Below are 5,216 nucleotides of genomic sequence, written 5' to 3'. Positions count from 1 at the left end.
CTATAGCCTCCCTTTGCTTGCCTGTCGATCCTAGTATTTATCCTAAATCCTATTGAGTCAATAGTCATCAAACTAGAGAGCATATTTCAAAGGATGCTCCTTCCCAGACTACTTTGTTTTCTTTTGTTAAGATCTGATCATTTAACAGCTGAAAAAATAATGACACCTTGAATTTTTCAGGCAAATGGATGCAGCTAGAAAACATCATTTTGAGTGAGGTAACCAAGACCCAGAAAGACAGTTATCACATGTACTCACTCATAAGTGGTTTTCAAACTTAAAGAAAAGAAAACCAGCCTACAAATCACAATTCCAGAGAACCTAGACAACAATGAGGACCCTAAGAGAGACATACACATATCTAATCTACTTGGGTAGTAGAAAAAAAAACATGATTTCCTGAGTAAATTGGGAGCATGGGGACCTTGGGAGAGGGTTGAAGGGGAGGGGAGAGGCAGGGAGGGGAGCAAAGAAAAATGTAGAGCTTGATAAAAATCAAAATAAAAAATAAAAAGATCTGATCATTTATTTGGTACTCCTAAAACTTATTTTGGATGGACTCAGATTAAGAAACAGAAGCTCTCAGTAAGGAGAGCCTGTGTCTCTTGGCAATCTGTTCTTGGTATATTTCTTTGGCCTTCTTTATTTTTCTTGACCAAAAGTTCAGTATATCCTGAAGACCTCTCTTAACTTTTCTTAGTGTGTTTCTTCAGAGCATTATGTTGTTGTTTGTTTTGCAGGACACATGGAGTAAGAAGATGCAGGATCTTGGGTAATTTGGTCCTGGTCTTACTTTCTTTGTTTAAGGACTTTCTACCAACATGTTGGTAGACAACGTCTTCCTTAGAGAAACTGAAAAGCTTTCAGAACCTATTATCTCTTTTTGGCCTGACATCCAAAAGCACAATAGTATATGTGAGTCAAGGAATATCCTTGTCTACACTTTTTACAATGACCAAGTTGAGGACCCTCAACTTAGCATTCACAATGGATTCCTCAACAAACTTACATATCCTCACTTCACTTCTTCTTGGTCTATAACAAGAACACCCCTTATTCAATACCAGGTACACTCTGCCACAGGTAAACATGCCTTGCATCAGGAGAAAACCTTGGTTTTTTGCTCCCACTACTGATGTTGGCCATACAACTGTAGACAGAAGTTTCTATCACACCTGGTCCTGCAACCATTCAGTCCCAAAGAAATACACAGAAGCTTATATTAATTATAAACTATTTGACCTATTAGCTCAGGCTTATTATTAACTATCTCTTACAACTTAAATTAACACATAATTCTTGTCTATGTTTAGCCACATGACTTGATACCTTTTATCAATGAGGCATTCTCATCTTGCTTTCTCTGTGTCTGGCTGGTGACTGCATCTCAGCCTTTCCTTTTTCCAGAATTCTTAGTCTGATAGCCCCACTTATAATTTCTGCCGAATTACTGGCAAATCATCATTTTATTAAACTAATATGAGTGACAAATCTTTACAATGTACAATAGCATTATCCCACAGCACATAACCCTTCCGCTCACCAGCACTGAGTTTCTCATAAAAAGTACACATTGGTACTCATCCCCTTCAATGCATTTCTGACAGTCAGTAGGCGGTAAGGTGGTATTGAGCTTCATCTTTTCACAGCAACCCCACACCCCACCAAAGTTCCTCCAAAAAAAAGAGCCCAGACTGTTCTTTACTGATGGTGTAAATGTTAAGGATTTCAGAGGAAGCCCAGGTACACTCTGATTGTTCATCATCTCCTTTTGTCTAGGTCAGTATATAAGCTTCACCTCCTGCTTTGGAATATGGCCATATGTTTGGCTGGTTGCCTCCCAAGGTACACTTTGTTCCACCAGTCTTCAATAGACAGCACTTTGTGTAATCTTGGATCTGCCTGCCTCTTGGATCTGTCTGCTTCCTTAGTTCTTCAGTCTTAGAGCACTGTATGTCTTTGCTTTCACACATCTGGATCAGGTTTTTCTGAGCTTCTGTTGGGTGTAGTCTGTGTATGTCAGTCAAAAGCCACCAGTGCTCCAAGGAAATTCTTTTCATTATCAGTGCTTGAGAGTAAATGATCTAATTTGTGTATTTGAGACATCTGCTGTTCTTTCCCATGTCTCTGAGTATTAATTTAGATTTTTCTCCTTCTGTTTTTTTTTTTTAGAAAATCAACTCATTTCAAAGCAACTTCCCATTTGATTGATAATAATAGCTTACTCTTCAGAGCTTTTCTCTGTTATATAGATAAATAGAATGTCTTTACATGCTAATTGAACTCAGAGATAAGGATGGAAAGTGTGTCATGCCATGTTATGAATACGTTTGAGGAGACATTTTAGTGGAGGAAAGAAGTGGATATGTTATCTTCCTGCCACTGAGAAAATATCTGAGCAAAATCAGTGCAAATGAAAAAAAGTTTATTTGATCTCATGTTTTCAGAGGTATTAAGTCCATGGACTTTTGGTCTCATTGCTTTGGTCCTGTTGTGAAATCACTTTATGGGGTAAATCCACATACCTCATGGTCCTGTGTTGGAAATCACTTTATGGGATAAATCCACATACCTCATAGCAGCCAGCCAAAAATGGGAAGAAAATAAGGTAGATAGGTAGGTTAGATAGATAAACAAATGGGTATATAGATAGGTAGATGATAACATTTCAAAAGAACAACCATAGTAATTATGTCTTTCAACTACTTAGGACATCTTCATAGACCATTAAGTTATAATACCATCAAAAGAATAAGGGTAATCGTTTGACAAAGTTAACACTTTCAGAAGTGAACTCATTACCTCTCTATAGCTCCTTCACCCAGTGAGCAACCTTTACCGTATATAACCATTAAGGATGGCATGCCACATTCAAACCATAGCAAGAGCCATTATGAACTCTCTCTGTTGGCTCAGGGGCCAGTGTCAAGTAACCTAAGACACACAGAGTCTGTTCTGAAATATGTCAGCTGGTCCAAACACTCTTGAAGAAGTTCTATAACAGGTAACTATAAAATTTGAATACCTCAGACTTGGGGGTTTGTTTCATTCCAATACGATAATTAATGACCCTGCAGAGAGATGATCTCATTTAAAGACGCTATCTCAGCTTAGACCTTTTTTTCCTATTGTATTTTTCAAAAAAGTCAGGGAGAGCTTGATAGAAACCAGATTTCTTTCCTACACAGCAGGGACAGAAGGGGAGCAGAATAAACACTACCCACTTGCTGATACCGATAACAAGAATTAATGGCAGGCGTGGAGAGAAGACCACTTGACTCCATTTTGTGGATTTTCTGGAAAGAAGCACTTTTAAATAAATCACTTTATTTGGATTTAAGCAAAATTGTTTGTCTCTAAGCTTCATTTATATATAAAGATGCACTTATGAAGTAAAAAGTAAGCACTTGTAGAGTTATTTACTAACAGGATTCCACGTCTGTTTCTCTCAGTTTCCTCTTTCACAGAGCATTCAAAAGGGATAAGATATGTAAATGTGTGTGTGTGTGTGTGTGTGTGTGTGTGTTTTGTGCAAGTCAGATATGGGAATCTATCTGTCTGTCTATCTATCTATCTATCTATCATCTATCTATCTATCTATCTATCTATCTATCTATCTATCTATCTATCTACTTACCTACCTACCTATCATCTATCATCTATTCACCTATCTGTACTTTTACTTGCTCATCTATCTCTTTCTTTCTTTCTTTCTTTCTTTCTTTCTATCTTTCTGTCTGTCTGTCTGTCTTTCTTTCTGTCTATCATCTATCAATCATTTACCTATTATCTGTCTAATATCTACATACCTATCTAATTTTCAATCAGAATGGAAGCAAATCACCCATGCAATAGAGTATATGCTTTGAGACACGGAAGGACTGCTTGCCCTACATACGACAGAATGAAATTTGCACTGTGATAATTGCTATTTCTGGCCTTTGATGTATCCAAGAATGAAGCAGCTTTTACTGGCCTCTATGCATTTAGATGATTGGTGACATCAAATCCAATTATCGTCAACTGCATGACCACTGAATCTGCTCTCATCGGTGAGTGATTCCTGACAGCAAGGAGAGGGGGGGAGTGCTCACAGTCCTTGCTGTAAGGCAGGCATGCGGATGGGGAGGGGCAGGAACCCAGAGGACAGCACATTACAGGAGGGCTAACATATTAAAGTAAAGCAGAACAGATTAGGAAGGAAGAAAGCGAGGCTGTTGGTGAGCTAGCATTGAATGAATGGATTTTGAAGCTGTCAATTACAAACACCTTTTACAAAGGGCTAAACCACAGCCTGTGGGACTGATTGTCATTGTCACAGAATGTATTCCCACAAACATTTTCACATTTGTGACTCTCAACTTGACAGTGCCCGGAGTCTTGTAAATGTCACTGCTTAGTTCCGAGCCCCAATCAATTAACTGGGGATCTTTTGATGCTGGGATGCTTATGTGTAGCCGCAATGGAGGACCACTTACTGTGGAAACCTTGATGGTGACGCATAATCCTTGGTATGGAGAATTTCCCATGCATTCACATTTGGCAATTCTGGGGCTGAGATGTGAAGTGCTGTCTTCTATTAACGTAGTTTCTTGACTTAATGCTTATTCATTTTGCATATGTGTGTGTGTGTGTGTGTGTGTGTGTGTGTGTGTGTGTGTGTGTCCTTGTTTGGCTCCCACAGATTCACTGCATTCTTCACTAACCGTGTTTCCGAAATGTGAATGAAGCCAGCAGACAGGAATGCTTGGGAAATGTATTTGGGGAGAATCTCCCTTCTTTTCTACAGTACTTGTATCCGTGTACTTTTTATATGCAAATGTATCATTTTAATTACCGCTGTTTCCTGCTCTTGCTTAACTAAATAAATATACTGCAAAAATAGAAAGTATCTACTTGGCTGTATGTTCAATAAAATAAATTTTGTATGTTATGTTCAGCCTCGACAACCTCCACCTCCTGTGTCCTCACTCACCCTGTTCATACATGTCCCCTCACTTCTGACATTGACGGACGAGAGTTGTAATATTCTGATTATAACTCTGAATATGAACAAAGCATTGTCATGCTAGTTATGTATTTGAATACATATATTTTTATGATACCCAGATGGACATGGTGTTTACTCATTGGGCTATTGTTAAAGCACTTAAGCCATAGATATCTGATTTATCTAATGTTAAGTTCCCCAAAGTCCCGTCATTTCACCATGGCAA

The 5,216-nt window shown here is 38.4% G+C and overlaps 1 pseudogene; it reads right to left on the bottom strand.

The window, feature by feature from the left end:
* Positions 1 to 538: 538 nt before the first annotated feature.
* LOC121466626 lies at positions 539 to 4,529 on the bottom strand (annotated as a pseudogene).
* Between the last annotated feature and the right edge of the window lie 687 nt (positions 4,530 to 5,216).

This window comes from Microtus oregoni, unplaced genomic scaffold (assembly GCF_018167655.1).
Source record: "Microtus oregoni isolate MIOR12 unplaced genomic scaffold, Mior012 000000F_ref0000247, whole genome shotgun sequence".
Lineage (NCBI taxonomy): Eukaryota > Metazoa > Chordata > Mammalia > Rodentia > Cricetidae > Microtus > Microtus oregoni.
This window is presented reverse-complemented; position numbering and strand designations above follow the sequence as displayed.